Source organism: Podarcis muralis, chromosome 8 (assembly GCF_964188315.1).
Source record: "Podarcis muralis chromosome 8, rPodMur119.hap1.1, whole genome shotgun sequence".
Lineage (NCBI taxonomy): Eukaryota > Metazoa > Chordata > Lepidosauria > Squamata > Lacertidae > Podarcis > Podarcis muralis.
Genome location: NC_135662.1, coordinates 49,610,468 through 49,627,860, shown reverse-complemented (window position 1 = coordinate 49,627,860; position 17,393 = coordinate 49,610,468). Strand labels below are relative to the sequence as shown.

The 17,393-nt window shown below is 42.4% G+C and overlaps 1 protein-coding gene across 2 annotated transcripts in view; it reads right to left on the bottom strand.

The window, feature by feature from the left end:
• The window catches only part of GNAL (G protein subunit alpha L), a 173,045-nt gene that overhangs the window by 82,652 nt on the left and 73,000 nt on the right, over positions 1–17,393 (bottom strand). The gene's annotated exons all lie outside the window — the stretch shown is intronic.

Genomic DNA, 17,393 nt, shown 5'->3' with positions numbered 1-17,393 from the left:
ACCAGTCCACAATTTTAATGATGGGTTTATTGTAGCTGTGAGAGACAGAATAACAACAGGAAAACCCCCGGAAACCCAGAAGACAAAAGTCAGAGGTTGATGTGCGTTATAATGAGTGAAATAAGTATTTGATCCCTTTGCAAAAGATGACTTATTACTTGGTTGCAAAACCCTTGTTGGCAATGACAGAGGTCAGACGTTTCTTGTAGGTGGCCACCAGATTTGCACACATCTCAGGAGGTATTTTGTCCCACTCCTCTTTGCAGATCCTCTCCAAGTCAGTAAGATTTTGAGGCTGGTGTGTAGCTACTCGAACCTTCAGCTCTTCCACAGATTTTCGACGGGATTAAAGTCTGGAGACTGGCTAGGCCACTTCAGGACCTTCATGTGCTTCTTCTTGAGCCACTCCTGTGTTGCCTTGGCCGTGTGTTTTGGGTCATTGTCATACTGGAATACCCACCCTTGACCCATTTTCAATGCCCTAGCTGAGGGAAGGAGGTGCTCACCCAAGATTTGATGAGACATGGTCCTGTCCATCGTCCCTTCGATGCGGTGAAGGTGTCCTGTCCCCTTAGCAGAAAAACACCCCCAAAGCATGGTGGGGATGGTGTTCCTGGAGTCGTAGGCAGCATTCCTCCTCCTCCAAACACGGCGAGTTGAGTTGATGCCAAAGAGCTCGATTTTGGTTTCATCTGACCACAACACTTTCACCCAGTTCTCCTCCGGGTCATTCAGATGTGCATTGGCAAACCGCAGACATGTGCTGTCTTAAGCAAGGGGACCTTGCGGGCTCTGCAAAACCTGTCCTTCATGGCATAGTGTGTTACCAACTGTTTTCATGGTGACTATGGTCCCAGCTGCCCTGAGATCATTGACAAATTCGCCTCCATGTAGTTCTGGACTGCTTCATCACCATTCTCATGATGATTACAACTCCATGAGATGAAATCTTGCATGGAGCCCCAGACCAAGGGAGGTTGACAGTTATTTTGTGTTTCTTCCATTTGCAAATTATTGCACCAGCTGTTATCACCTTCTCACCAAGCTGCTTGGCAGTGGTCTTGTATCCCAGTCCAGCCTTGTGCAAGTCTACAATCTTGTCCCTGACATCCTTGAACAGCTCTCTTGGTAATGGTAGCTACTTTGGAATCTGCTGGATTGATTGCTTCTATCGACAGGTGTCTTTTGTACAGGTACTGTAACGAGCTGGGATTACAGGTAAAACCTCTCCCTTACAGCAGGTGCTTCTAATTTCAGCTCGTTACATACATTGAAGATACCAGGTAGCCTGACATCTGGCTGGTTGATAGGGGATCAAATACTTATTTCACTCATTATAACGCACATCAATCTCTGACTTTTGTCTTCTGGATTTCTCTGTTCACAGCTACAATAAACCGACCATTAAAATTATGGACTGGTCATTTCTTCGTCAGAGGGCAAATGGGCAAATTTAGCAGGGGATCAAATACTTTTCCCCCTCACTGTAGCTGGCGGTGATTTCAATAACCAATGTTTCATGAATAAGATAGCTCATTCACAGTCTACAACAAAACCAATGCACTCTACAATCTGCCTCACTCAGATTATTTAACAGCATTTTCAACAAAAATGCAAAAAGCTTTGTACTAACCACAAAAAGGAATTGGGCCAAAAAGGAAATATCATATTCCAATGGACCAGTAGTCCAATCCCCTCTGCTGTCTCCTACATTGTTCTCATCCTGAAGACGGTGGGAGAGGTAAATGCATAAAATCATAAAATTGGAAAGTTGGAAAGAACCCCAAGGGTAATATAGACCACCACCCCTGCAATGCAGGAATCACAGCTAAAGCATCCATGACAGATGGCCATCCAACCTCTGCTTAAAAACCTCCAAGGAAGGAGACCCCCACCTCCCAAGGGAGTTTGTTCCACTGTTTAACAGCTCTTACTAGAAGAAGGATGTTTAGTTGGAATCTCCTTTCTTGGAACGTGAATCCATTGGTTTGGGTCCTTCCCTCCAGAGCAGGAGAAAACAAGCTTGCTTCATCCTCCATGTGACAGCCCTTTAGATATTTGAAAATAGCTATCATACTTCCTCTCAGTCTCCTCTTTCCCAGGCTGAACATACCCAACTCCCTTATCCGCTCCTCATAAGGCTTTGTTTCCAGACCCCTTCATCATCTTTGTTGCCCTCCTCAGTACACTTTCCAGCTTGTCAATATTCTTCTTAAATTGTGGCACCCAGAACTGGACACAGTATTTCAGGTGTGGTCTGACCAAGGCAGAATAAGTTAAAGGTAACGGGACCCCTGACCATTAGGTCCAGTCGTGACCGACTCTGGAGTTGCGGCGCTCATCTCGCGTTATTGGCCGAGGGAGCCGGCGTACAGCTTCCGGGTCATGTGGCCAGCATGACTAAGCCGCTTCTGGCGAACCAGAGCAGCACATGGAAACGCCGTTTACCTTCCTGCCGGAGCGGTACCTATTTATCTACTTGCACTTTGACGTGCTTTCAAACTGCTAGGTTGGCAGGAGCAGGGACCGAGCAACGGGAGCTCACCCCATCGCGGGGATTCGAACCGCCAACCTTCTGATCAGCAAGTCCTAGGCTCTGTGGTTTAACCCACAGCGCCACCCGCGTCGCCCAGAACTGGACACAGTATTTCAGGTGTGGTCTGACCATGGCAGAATAGTGTGGTACTATTACTTCCCTTGACCTGGTCACGGACTAGGGAAACTACATTTCCAACAACTCCAGCAGAAAAAAAATACTGCCAACATCACCATGGTACCAAATCTTCATGTTGCAAACAGCTGGGAGAAGGAAAAGAGGCCTCATCTAGCTTTCATTTGCCTTGAGCGTTGTGATTCTTGGAAGAGGGAGGCAGGGTAACAAAACCAAGGAAGGAACAGTCTACTTGTGGTGTGTTTGCCTGCCTCAATTCTATGGGATGAAAGAGGGTTTTAAAAATGAAATATATTCTACTTGTTTTAATATGCGCAGGGAAGCACAAGCACCCTTGTGCCAAATATTTGCCCTAACCCCACTTTTCAACATACACAAAATGCTTCCAACAGTGATACTGCAGATAGCCAGATAAGTAGGAATTACCTTTCAGCTGCTTTTACTCCTAATCCCATACCAAATGCAACTTTACTAGATAGTCTCAAATGAATGACTGCAACGTGCATATTGACTACTTGCATCATGTGAATCCCCTGTTCTTTCTCACCTCTAACTAGGTCTGGCTGTTTCATTTCCTTGAAAGGGGGCTGATATGGGCCTCTCAGGTACACCAGCCCAGAGTTAACAAACAAAAAATGTTGAGATGAGCCCAACTTTGAAAATAGCGCTGCTTCCTCCCACCCCATAGAGTTGCTTTACTTTATGTGTGAAGTTGTGTCCCCCCCTCCCATAATGCGCATTGATTCTCGCTTACACTGTACCACATTTGTCTTTCTGTTGTCCTTTAACCCAGCTTCAACAGATATTTTGGATTTCTCCACAGTTTGCTTGTGTTTTACCATCACAAATAATCTGGAATAATCCATAAACTTGGTTATCATATTGCTCTCTCCTGACTATTTATGAATATATGAATATAAGAAAGTAGCACTGGCCTAACACAGATCCTTACAGGACTTCACTGTTAACTTACGTTGTCTGCTCATAATTCCTATTTTCTTTCTAATAGTTCCCCATTCTTCAATACTTCCTCATTCAGCTACTGATCTATTAAAAGACATTGTTTTATCCCATGACAACTTCATTTACTCAGATGCTTTTGGGAAGTCCCCATATTGGATGACTCCTATCTGCATGCTTGTTTATACACCCATCAGATCCAAACAGTGAGGCAGAACTTTGCTTTCTAGAAGCAATGTCATTCCTTCATTTGAAAGTCTTATTCTTCAAAATGATTAAAAATTTATGCATATTTATGCTTTCCACTAATTTATGCAGACAGACATTAGGAAACATGCCTATATTTTCCATAAAATCCATGCACCTTTTTTTTAAAAAAAAAAACCAACAAACCTGTGTTGCACTACCTTCCAATTCTCAAATAAGCTGGTTTTAGTATCAACCATTTCACACAAGTTCTTCAAGAACTCTTAGGTGTATATTATCCTCACTCAGCCACGCTCTTACTTATTGACTGGCTGGTCCTATTTTCCTATGCTATTAATCAGTCTCATCTGTTGATACCATCCCGTGGTGCTTCTTTGAATCTAGACCCGAGTGCCTGCCTAATTTTATTTCTATTCCATTCATCTGTTTTCTTTTCTGGCACTCTACTGAACTGTTGTTTGACTGTCAATTAGGTGATTATTCTTCATGCCTTATTTCATGCTGTTTTTCCTGTTTTCTTCCAACAGAGACTTGGTTCTCAACTAATGCTGTTACTCCTGCATCTCTTGGCGATCACACACTTTTCACTTCATGTGATGGGTCCAGATATGGAAATTGCTCCTATTGTGCCTTTTCTGTTTTCGCATCTTAATTTCTTATGTATTCTTCCTTTTTATTTTGGGTATTATGTTTCTGTTTCATTCTGCTATTCTTCTTACTGTGATTTATTCAGTGGCGTAGCGTGGGGGGTGCAGGGGGGGCCGGCCGCACCGGGCGCAACATCTGGGGTTAGGGCAAATCCACAGGTTAGGGGGCGCAAATCCACGGGTTAGGGGGTGCACATCCATGGGTTAGGGGGCGCAAATTACTTGCCTTGCCCCGGGTGCTGACAACCCATGCTACGCCACTGGATTTATTGTCTTCTTAGTCCCTTGGCTAACTTCTTATCTGACTTTGAACTTCAGCTTTCCTTCTCACTGAGTTATCCTCCTGTTCTTATTCTGGATGATTTCATTTCCATATTGATCAATTTGCCAACTTGGAGGCCCAATCTTTTTTCAGCCTCGTTGATGTGTTTGGTTTCTTTAATACTACTTGTACTATGGTACTCTGCTTGTAATGGATTTGATAACTTTTTCTTTTTTCAGTGTTGTTCTCCTTTTTCACTGTCCGAAACACGTCCTTTCTTTATGCTTCTCTTGGATTCTACATTGTCTGACCCTCTTACTAAAATAGTCACGCTCTTTATCCAGATTCTTTTTCTCTTTAATTACCTTCTATTTTCTCCTGTTCTCTTTTCATCTTCCCTCAGTGAGACAGTTTCACTATTTAACACTGCTGTTTCAATTGATTCCCTCCCTTCTGTTGTCCTATTCTTTCTCTTTCCTTGTTTACATCTTCACTGTGCTACCTTTCCACTTGAGCGGCTGAATGCTTATGTCATAATAAATCTGTTAGTTTTCAAGGTGCCACAAAGACTCTTTGTTGTTCTGGGGCAATGAACAAATATGGCATTCTCTGGAAGCTACAGGTCCTGGTCATATTTTGTTTTTTTCGCTATAAATTCATGTTCAATGCCCTTTATTGTTGTTCTTCCTAAACAATCTACAGTCATACCTCATGTTACGTTTGCTTCATGATACATTTTTTTCAGGTTGCGTCCCGCGACGACCCAGAAGTACCGAAAAGGGTTACTTCCGGGTTTCGCCACTTGCGCATGTGCAGACGCACAAAATGACGTTACGCACATGTGCAGAAGCGGTGAATCGCAACCCACAGACGCAGCGGCACAGAAGCGCCGCTGCGGGTTGTGTTCTATTCATGTTGCGAACGGGCCTCTGGAACGGATCCCGTTCCCGTTCGCAACCAGAGGTACCACTGTATATCTTTTTTGAATTTGCAAACGCCTCTGGAAAAGACAAATGAACTGACCTGATTCATTCTCTATAAATTATTTTATCCTGATCAAAAACAGTATTCATTTAGTAGTCTGAATAATATTAGGAAGAACTTTCTGACAGTAGGAGCTGTTTGGCAGTGGAATGGACTATCGAGGAAAGTGGCGGACTCTCCTTAATTGGAGGTTTTTATGCAGAGGTTGGATGGCCAACTGTCAGGGATTTATAAGTTGTGATTCTTTCATTGCAGGGGTTGGGCTAGATGACCTTTGAAGTACCTTCCAACACTTACAATTCTACTTCTACTTAAAGGATTTTACTCTTTTTTTAGCTGAAAATAATCCCAGAGAAGCTTAGTAAGATCAACAGAGATAATAACAAATAAAACAGTTACAATACTGCAGCTCTAGAATGTGCTGAAACTCTAGTAATCCTTATCACCCTTCTTTATCTTTGATGTCTTCCTTAGTTAGGCCTGTTCCAATGTTTTAACCTCCTTTTCCCTCTGCTAAAGACTTTGCCTCCTTCTTCAGTATCTCTTTACCTCTATCTTCTCCCTTCCCCCATTTCCTGCTCTCTCTTCTTCAATATCTCTCTCAACCCTTAGTCTGTTCCCCATTTCATCACCCCATCTAACACTTCCATGTGCCCCATCCCCTTGATTTCCTCTTGTCCCGACTCAAACTTTTAGGAGGTATTTTAAAAATCCCTGTTTACACAATCGTTTGATTGCTGAAGGATATTGATCCTGACAACCCTGAAATTACCTGTAAAAATATGTAATTTTTAAGACTTTTGGACTGTTTCTTAAGACTTCTAAAAGATTGTTTTTAGACATTTTGATGTATTGTTTTATTGTTGCTGTGTTTGCCATCCTGGGAACCTTTCTGAGGAGAGGTGTGATATACATTTCATAATAATTAAAATATCTGGAGAGCCATTGTTTTCCCATCAATCTCTAGCTCCTTTCTATCTCTATGATCTCAGTCTTCTTATCTGCACTTAGATTCCTCTGGCTCTTTGTTGCTTGTTATATCTTCCTCTCTTGCACACTTGTTCTTTAGATTGTTCTTTATTTATGGACCTTTTCACCAGTTGATATTCAATTAATTGATTCTTACTTCTTCCTGTTGAAAAACACCTTAAGGTTTTAATCCTATGCACACTTTCCTAACAATAAATCCACTGATACAGTGGAACTGCCTCCTAAGTAAATATGCATTGGTTTGCACTGCAAGACTCATTTTAGCTAGCCAGTTTCTCACTTTACTCTAGTGTACACAATGTTCTCTCCCTGCCAGCACTCCAATTCCCAATTTCCTCCCTCTTTTTCTGTATCTCCAGCCAGAGGTCTGTCTGTAACTCCACCTTTGTTACCTCCCCTTCAGGGGTTCAGACAGACCAGTGGCAGTACAGAGAAAAACCTCTATAGAAAAGGATGTAGAATAATATTAGAGAAAGTCAACGTGATTTTTTCTTTTAATTTTTATTACACTGAACTTTGTGTAGGGTCCACTTGTTTCCTGAGGCCCAGTTCTTATCAACAGATTTATCAAACATGTTTCCAGTATCAGTCACATGTGTTAATAACTTCCAGTCCTAAGAGCTGTGTACCAAAATCATTATATACAACGTATGCTGCTATTTCTGTCTGCAACAACCACTCCTCAGTTTCTCTTACATCAATACTTCTACTTACCATTAGCAATTACCACTGTTGCTATTTCCGTGGTCCCATCCCACTCTCTTCTGCCATTTTCACTCTCCCTCTCTCATTCTCCCCCTCTCACATTAAGTGCCCAGAAGCAAACTGCCCTTATTATAAGCTAATTGTGGTGATGCAATGCTTCGTAACCAAACTTCGTATTGATGGAATCTAATAAGGGTATTTACTACACAATCATATGTATTCTCAAAGAAAATACACTGATAAATGTAGACATGCGTTTTTCATACTTAGCCGCAATATTTTGTACTTTGTTATCTTTATTAGAATGCATAAAAAGTGGCTCCCTTACAGTTCATTTCAAAGCACCATCAATTTCGCACTAATCTACTACTACCATATTCATTGATAATTGTCAGTTTTGATAATAATCTTCAAGTCATTCATAATCTATACATATCCTGTACATCCTGAGTTGCCCCTTCTGAATTGCCACAAGAGCAAAGGTGCACCCCCTTAAATTTGTATTACTGAATTTATTATCCGCTAGGATAAAGTTAGTGATGTATTATTGAGTGGCAACTGGCACTGTGTTTGTTCTGTTTGTTTTGCTGTGCAGAATGAGAGTCTAGACTAGTGTTGTAAAGCTACTTAATATCACTCTATGTGAGAGACTGAAACATTTTAAAGGCCCTAAGTGAGAATTGTGGGTGAGGATGGTTCTCTCGTTTCTTTGTCACTGTATTGCCCCAGATAAGCATTTGTACATCATAGTGCAATTTTTTGCAAAAGAAAAAAAGAAAAGAAAAGTAAAGTAAAGGTAAAGATACCCCTGACCATTAGGTCCAGTCGTGACCAACTCTGGGGTTGCGGCGCTCATCTCGCTTTATTGGCCATGGGAGCCAGCGTACAGCTTCCGGGTCATGAGGCCAACATGACTAAGCCGCTTCTGGCGAACCAGAGCAGCGCACGGAAATGCCGTTTACCTTCCCATCAGAGCGGTACCTATTTATCTACTTGTACTTTGACGTGCTTTTGAACTGCTAGGTTGGCAGGAGCAGGGACCGAGCAACGGGAGCTCACTCCGTTGGGGGGATTCGAACTGCCGACCTTCTGATCGGCAAGTCCTAGGCTCTGTGGTTTAACCCACAGCGCCACCCACGTCCCTTAAAATAAAAGTACTGGCATCTTAAAAACGAACACATTATGGCCTAAGTTGTCTTGGTATACAGTTTGTTACATCAGAGGTAACATTATTGGTAAACCTTGAAAACCTATGCAATAATGCATTTGCTAGCTTTTAAAGTGCCCCTACACTACGGTTTTGTTTCTGTGGTAAGCCATGGCTAGTTGACCATATCTTTGACTGAAAGTATACTGTAATAATGTACCCAAAACAATACAATCAGTCTGTGGCAGATAAAGAATTTTAAATTACATCTCTGGATCTGGTGGGCTTCTTCTTTTAAAAAAGAAGTTTCTTCCCTATTGGCTTTGGGAGAAATAAAATGTACAAGTAATAGTTTACCCAATCAAGTATGATGCAGTCTAAGGGGGTTCAGTTGAGCAGGGCAATTCACGATTAAGAATTATGAGCCTCAGAAAAACAGCAGCATGAACATGCACTGAGTGCACCTGACTCACCAATAGAGAGTCTGTTTGTAAACCCGGTGGAACAGTCTCCACTGTAGTAGTAGTAATAATAATAATAATAATAATAATAATAATAATAATAATAATTTATTATTTATACCCCGCCCATCTGGCTGAGTTTCCCCAGCCACTCTGGGCGGCTCCCAATCAGTGTTAAAAACAGTACAGCATTACATATTAAAAACTTCCCTGAACAGGGCTGCCTTAAGATGTCTTCTGAATGTCAGGTAATTATTTATCTCTTTGACATCTGATGGGAGGGCGTTCCACAGGGCGGGCGCCACTACCGAGAAGGCCCTCTGTCTGGTTCCCTGTAGCCTCACTTCTCGCAATGAGGGAACCGCCAGAAGGCCCTCAGCGCTGGATCTCAGTGTCCGGGCTGAACGATGGGGGTGGAGACGCTCCTTCAGGTATACAGGACCGAGGCCGTTTAGGGCTTTAAATGTCAGCACCAACACTTTGAATCGTGCTCGGAAACGTACTGGGAGCCAATGCAGATCTCTCAGAACCGGTGTTATGTGGTCCCGGCGCCCACTCCCAGTCACCAGTCTAGCTGCCGCATTCTGGATTAATTGCAGTTTCCGGGTCACCTTCAAAGGTAGCCCCACGTAGAGCGCATTGCAGTAGTCCAAGCGTGAGATAACTAGAGCATGCACCACTCTGGCAAGACAGTCCGCGGGGAGGTAGGGTCTTAGCCTGCGTACCAGGTGGAGCTGGTAGATAGCTGCCCTGGACACACAGTTAACCTGCGCCTCCATGGACAGCTGTGAGTCCAAAATGACTCCCAGGCTGCGCACCTGGTCCTTCAGGGGCACAGTTACCCCATTCAGGACCAGGGAATCCTCCACACCTGCCCGCCTCCTGTCTCCCAAAAACAGTACTTCTGTCTTGTCAGGATTCAACCTCAATCTGTTAGCCGCCATCCATCCTCCAACCGCCTCCAGGCACTCACACAGGACCTTCACCGCCTTCACTGGCTCTGATTTAAAGGAGAGGTAGAGCTGGGTGTCATCTGCATACTGATGAACACCCAGTCCAAACCCCCTGATGATCTCTCCCAGCGGCTTCATATAGATATTAAAAAGCATGGGGGAGAGGACAGAACCCTGAGGCACCCCACAAGTGAGAGCCCAGGGGTCTGAACACTCACCCCCCCCCCACTTTCTGGACACGGCCCAGGAGGAAGGAGCGAAACCACTGTATGACAGTGCCCCCAGCTCCCAGCCCCTCTAGACGGTCCAGAAGGATGTTATGGTCGATGGTGTCAAAGGCCGCTGAGAGATCCAGCAGAACTAGGAAACAGCTCTCACCTTTGTCCCTAGCCCGCCGGAGATCATCAACCAGCGCGACCAAGGCAGTTTCAGTCCCATGGTGAGGCCTGAATCCCGATTGGAAGGGATCCAAATGGTCCGTTTCCTCCAGGCGTGCTTGGAGTTGTTCAGCAACCACCCGCTCAATCACCTTGCCCAAGAATGGCAGATTTGAGACTGGGCGATAGTTGGCCAAATTGGCCGGGTCTAAAGATGTTTTTTTAAGAAGCGGTTTAATGACCGCCTCTTTCAGCGGGTCTGGGAAGGCTCCCTCACAGAGGGAAGCATTCACCACCCCGCAGAGCCCATCGCCCAGCCCTTCCCGGCTCGCTTTTATCAGCCAGGATGGGCAAGGATCAAGGAGACAGGTGGTCGGTTTCACTTGTCCAAGCAGCCTGTCCACATCCTCGGAGGTAACAGATTGGAATTGATCCCATGTAACAGGACCAGACAGAACTCCAGCACTCTCCCGCCCTGGCCCTGCTCCCACGGTGGAGTCTACCTCCTTCTGAATCTGAGCAATTTTATCTGCAAAAAACTTTGCAAAAGCATTGCAGGAGATCTTGGGGTCCCTACCAGGCCCAGGTGGTACTGGTGGTTCTGATAGATTGCGAACCACCTGAAAAAGTCTCCTGCTGCTGTTTTCTGCAGATGCAATGGAGGCGGCGAAGAAGGCCCTCTGTAGACCTAATCTAACACTTTTTCAAGTCAAATCATCCTTATCTTAAGCACTAAAATTCTCATTTTTTCAATGTGTGTGTGTGTGTAATCTGCTTTGGGACCCAGTTAGTGAAAAGCGGGTAATTAAAAATAAATAAACAAGTAAACTTGGTATGTGATGCTCAACTCATTGTGTGTGTTACGTTTTTAGTTGGTAAGTCTGAAGGAAAAGCTTGTGTTTCATTTCTGACTGATGCAAGCAGCTTTGGGAGATAGTACTTGTCTGAAAAGCAGGGGTGGGGAAGCAAACTACATATGTACATATATACTCATCGCAATCATAAAAATCAGCAAAGCACAACCAAGGCAGACAGTCACATCTACACATACCATGATGTTTTTGCCTGATTAAGCTATCATTTTATGAGTTATTTTGCATCCTGGGCCCCAAGAATTGTGCAGCTGAAAAAATAAACTAACACACATCTCAGATACATGTTTGCTTTTCTAGCTGAGTATCAAATCATTCAGTTACACAAAGGACCAGAACACCAAAACACCATAACTGCAAAAAGGTTTTAAAATGCAAATGATCTATACTTAAGTAAACAACATACTGTTTATATGTTATATTAAACTGCAGCATTTCCTTACAACTTCTCTGTAATTAAAGTTTCTATAAATCAGCTTGAAACCAATAAAAAATAAAAAATTAACTAAACTATTTCATTTTAGAAGAAACCAGTTGTGATTAATGCCACTATACAGAGAAATACAACACTTACTGTAAAGAACAAGGAAGAAGGAATGGTGAACGTAACAAATAACTTTTTTAACTTCTTAAAAATCTAATGAGGATGCAGGCAGGAGTTATATACAGAAAAACATTTTATTCCACCAGGGAGGTAGGAAAGGGTTAAGTTTTTCTCAAGTCTAAACAATGTTTGGTGTAAGTCAAGACACTGGAGGAAAGACAAGATGCTGCTTTGACTCAGAGCATGCAAAAATCAGCCAAAAATTTACAAGAGAAATTCTCTGCTTCATGTGTGCAACCAGCCAATAGTAAGGGGAGCTGGTGATGATGTAAGGCAGTGATTTTCAAACTTTTTGAGTCCATGGCTCCCTTGACCAACTACATCACCACCAGGTCCCCTTACTATTGGTTACTTAGTTGGTTTTGATTTGGGACAGGGCCTTCTCAGCAGCAGCTCCCTATTTGTGGAATGCCTTTTCTGCTGTGGTTACTTGTCTCCTTATTAACATTCAGGAGCAATTTAAGAATATTTCTGTTTACCTAGATATTCAATAGCTGAAATAAACTATTCCTGGCAACCCTGACATTATTAGCTGTGTAGCTATTTCTGCAAAAGCGCAGCATGTGGAAGATCAGGCTTCCTTGTGATCTTTGAGGAAATCATCTTTGGGTTGATCTCTGGGGGAAGGGAGAAATTATCGCCATGGTAGCTGGAGTGCCAGAAAGAGGAGAAAGGATTGCCATGGTAGCTGTATTAAAGGACTTTGTAAATAGATTCAGTAATAGAGTTAACTTCAATAGACTTTTTGCATTATTGGAGAAAGAAGAGAAGTCCCTCAAACCAAAAGCAACCAAACAAAAGAAAGAAAGGAAAAAATGACTGTTAAAAATAGTCCAAAATACAAGGATGAATGTGCAAATGATGAGGCTCCAGTAAAGAAAACATCTGAATTTCCTATTCTGTCCCCCCTATGAGTAGACACCAATGAACAGGAAGCCATTCAAGATCTCTTATCATTGAAATGCCCTTGGCTCCCTACAGCCAAAGGTCACCTTCCATGTTAGATAAAGGAGGAAACGCTGGCTAAGGAACAACCCTCCTCCAAGTAGCATTGTGTAACTAGCCCAAACCCAAGGGACTAATGCCACAGATGGAGCGAAGAACTTATCTTCTACAGACCCTGAAACAGGCAAATGTGCACTCCATTACTGCAGAAGGCAGTGAGAGTGTAGACTTTCTTTTTTATGATTACAAAAATGCCAGAGCAATTGTAATAAGTAGTAATCAGCAGGTGGCAGATATTATTTTGAGGGCCAGACCCTCCCTTAATAAAATCAGAATTGAGGCAATGTGATATTTCAAACAAACCCATCCCCTCATTATTCGTCCTAACAGGATGAAGAGTGCCGACAGGGTAGTTGATTGAGCTTGACCTAGACCAGCAAGGTCTAGACAGAAACAATATGGCTCACCTAGTGGCTGACAGAACACCAGACACCATCAGTCTTCTTGCATTGTCCATGGAGTTTGGAACAACCAAATTATCTAGGAGGCCCTCCAAGGAAGTGGATGTGGCATCAAGGTTCCTGGCTGACGGGCCCATCCCTGCCACAGAATTGATGCAGGGAATAATTAGCAGCCTAGAAGAAGTAGCTTCTGGCACATCGTGGGAAATTCTATCTTCCACTAAAGCATCTATAATTATAGACAAATTAAGTAAAATTCAGAAGGGTCTGCTGGTTATAGACTCCCAAGTTGATCCAAATTCCATTGATGGATACTATCACGGTGTTGAGGAAGAGGAAACCATAGAAACATCTTTCGATGCCCTACCAAGGAGGGGTCAAATTTTAATAATTTAATAATTTATATTTGTTTTATGGTTCTATTTTGTAGGCTATCTTGGAAATCTAGATTTTAAAAATTATGTTAAAAAAAGTAAATAGATTCAAAAAGATGGGACTTTAAGATTTTCAATTATCAATACCGATTTATTTTTGTTTTATGAGCTACACATTTTATTGCATAGAAAAAGAGAATAAAATAAGGCAACTTCACCCTTGCTTAGTCTGAGTTAGCACCAGCAAGTTACTTGGAAGTCCAAGTCCATATCCCTCACTTTTTCAATATATCCCCTGCAAGTGCCACTGAAAATGGCACATATGTTATGATAGTGCTGCAATCCTACAGATGTTTAAGTCTTAACTGACTTAATGCATGTAAAGTACATGGGATTGTAGCCTTTGATTAATACTGATTGCAAAAGAAAACACATGTATAGTTTTAATTATAGAATTTTAGAAATTTGTGCATGTTGGATTCAGATACACCACTGATGTTGTTCAGAATATGAATATACCTTCCAGCTTCTACAACTTTAAAAAATCTCTTCCGAGACTGGATGGCCCCTGCAAGATAAGAAAAAGATACTTCCTTGTTTGAACACAGGAAAAATGATGGTGGTGGGGTATTTGCACAGCAGGAAGAAGTTTACAATGAATTGAGTTGGTGAGTCTAATAATTTCACTTCTTGTTCTCCAACCTTTGAGAAATTGTGTTGTCTCTACTCTTCACAATTTTATTAAAGGTTAACAGAGAATAAAGTTATACTTTCCCTGCAATCCTCTCCCCAATTTCCACCAGGCCTCTTGTTTACTCCTATCTCCTGCTTGTCTATATTTAAGTTATTTTGGGCCTTTTCTCTTTTCTTAATCTCTTAGTGCTTGTCCTACTGCTCATCCTTTATTATTCTATATTGTTTTCAAATGCTAATAGCACAGTTAGAACTCTCTTTTTAGTTTTCTTAAGCATTCATGGGGTTGTTAATATGTTTTGCTTGTGAAAGGAATGAGAACTGATCAGTATTGCAAAAACAAGCAATGTAACAGGAACCTGTAAATTTTTTTTTAAAAAAGTTATTTATAGTTTCACAATATGAACATGTGTGGGGGTTTTTTTCCCTTTCAGAGAAAAACAGAGTAGTGAGACAAAATGTTATACTGGTACACTTGCTATAGCTTTGGATTGACAAAACACTAGGTGGTACTAAAAGAAAATAGACCACTGCAAATTTTTGCTGCAGTAGATTAAAGAGTTCTGAAGCACTTTTTAAAAGACTAAGACATTTATTAAGCTTGAAATGTTAGCCTAAGCCTACTTTACAAGATGCATGTAGTGGCCTGGAAACTTGGTATATCTACTACAGTAGAGATGAAGCAGTTTTACACAGAGTCAGAAATATAATATATGAGCCTATGAGAGTGTGATACACCTTCGATGTACTAAAGCCTCACAACACAAATTGAATACATGATCTGCATTGAATGCACGATCCATTCAAAGTTGTGCCTCAATTACTTGGAGCTGGGAATTGCAGCTTTGGGAGAGATAAACTACAGTTCCCAAGATTCTTTGGGGGAAGGCACGTCTTTTAAAGTGCTATAAAATGTGCTTTTAAATGGGGTGTGGGTGTGACCTCATTCGCAATTGACCATCCAAATTTAATTTCTAGCTCTACTAATAAGCATTTTATTTTAGATAATAGAATTTTGTGGTATGCTTGTTTCAGTGACAAGGAAATGTTTACAAACGGCAAAATTTCCAACATGGAAAATTCTGGGTATGAAATATCATGTTCCTCGTATATGATCCTTGGAGTCCCTTCCAAGTCTAGAATTCTATGGTTACTTATTATTAACACATGCCAATTACGACCTGTGCGCATACAGTGAGAAGCCCCAATTTGCAGTGGCTTTCCTTAGTATAGACATGCTTCACAAAGACAAGTGTTCGTTAATCAGGTGATCAGTGAGGGATGTGAAGCACGAGCAATATTCTATATAAATACATTATTCATGTAAAAACAGAGAGCTACTTCACCTGTGCCCTATCAGCCCAATTCCACTGAAACAGAAGAACTTTTATAGCCTCAGTCTGGGATCTGTTTTAAATTATTTGCAACATGATAAAAATATAATGTTATTTGAAGTTAGCCATCTATGTTCTGACATATAATTATAGGAATGTTTGACTAGTTGATCTTAATGTGTGCAATGCTAGGTTTCTGATTTGGTGAAGAAAGAGAGTAATTTAAGTCCAAATCAGAATCTGGTTGTCATGAAAGGTGACTTGAAAGGAGAGACTGAATAGACAACTATCAGACTAGGTCTTTACCAGCAGAAGGGGATGGGAGTGGCAATTTTGTCTTCAAGCAGGGCTTAAAAACAAGAAATAATTTGTTTACCACTGATAAACCTAGTATATTCTCTCAAAGATAAAGTCACACTCATTCAATACCTGTTCGTCCTTTCCCCATCAAATATATCAATACTTCCAGGCACCAGTTCAAGACCACAGCATCTCCTGGTTCAGATGAAATGAGGGATAGTTCAGTTGGTAGAGCATGAGACTCTTAATATCAAGGTCGTGGATTCAAGTCCCAAGATTCCTACACTGCAGGGGATTGGACCAGAGGACCCTCATAGTCCCTTCCAACTCTACAATTCTATGATTCTACCAGCCTTGTACATAAGCACTAGCCCGGTAGCCATAGGCAACCTAGAATTGTATGCAGGTGACTGAGCAAATAGGCAGAGGAGAGATGAGGTGTTTCGTCCCACCTCTGTGCCCAGCACAGAACCTAAGCAAAGTGCCAGAGCAAGGAAAACCTTTCCTCTACTGGGCTGTCGTAGGCAGTGGCGTAGCGTGGGGGGTGCAGGGGGGGCTGGCCGCACCGGGCGCAACATCTGGGGTTAGGGCAAATCCACAGGTTAGGGGGCGCAAATCCACGGGTTAGGGGGCGCAAATCCACGGGTTAGGGGGCGCAAATTACTTGCCTTGCCCCGGGTGCTGACAACCCACGCTATGCCACTGGTCGTAGGAGCGATGCCACCTATCTGAAACATATGCTTTTTTTTTTACAAGCTATTAACTTTTGTCAACTGTATTATTCTCAATGTGCTTCATAACAAAAGTGATAGGATCCTCTTCAATCAGATTTATTTTTGGATGACATAGCTCAGGAATACAAATTTATTTTTCTTTTGTGGAGATCATACATATTTGTCCCACAATGTACACATTAAAGGTAAGGAGACACCTGACCATTAGGTCCAGTCGTGACCGACTCTGGGGTTGCAGCGCTCATCTCGCTTTATTGGCCGAGGGAGCCAGTGTACAGCTTCCGGGTCATGTGGCCAGCATGACTAAGCCGCTTCTGGCGAACCAGAGCAGCGCACGGAAACGCCGTTTACCTTCCCGCCGGAGCAGTACCTATTTATCTACTTGCACTTTGACATGCTTTCAAACTGCTAGGTTGGCAGGAACAGGGACTGAGCAACGGGAGCGGGGATTCGAACCGCTGACCTTCTGATCGGCAAGTCCTAGGCTCTGTGGTTTAACCCACAGCGCCACCTGCATCCCCAATGTACACATTATGTATACATTAAACTGGAATCCATTTCACAAAATCTTACAAACCAATAGATCTGTTTTTTAAGGTGCCATTACAGTGGTACCCCGCAAGACGAATGCCTCGCAAGACGGAAAACCCACAAGACGAAAGGGTTTTCTGTTTTGGAGGCGCTTCGCAAGACGAATTTCCCTATGGGCTTG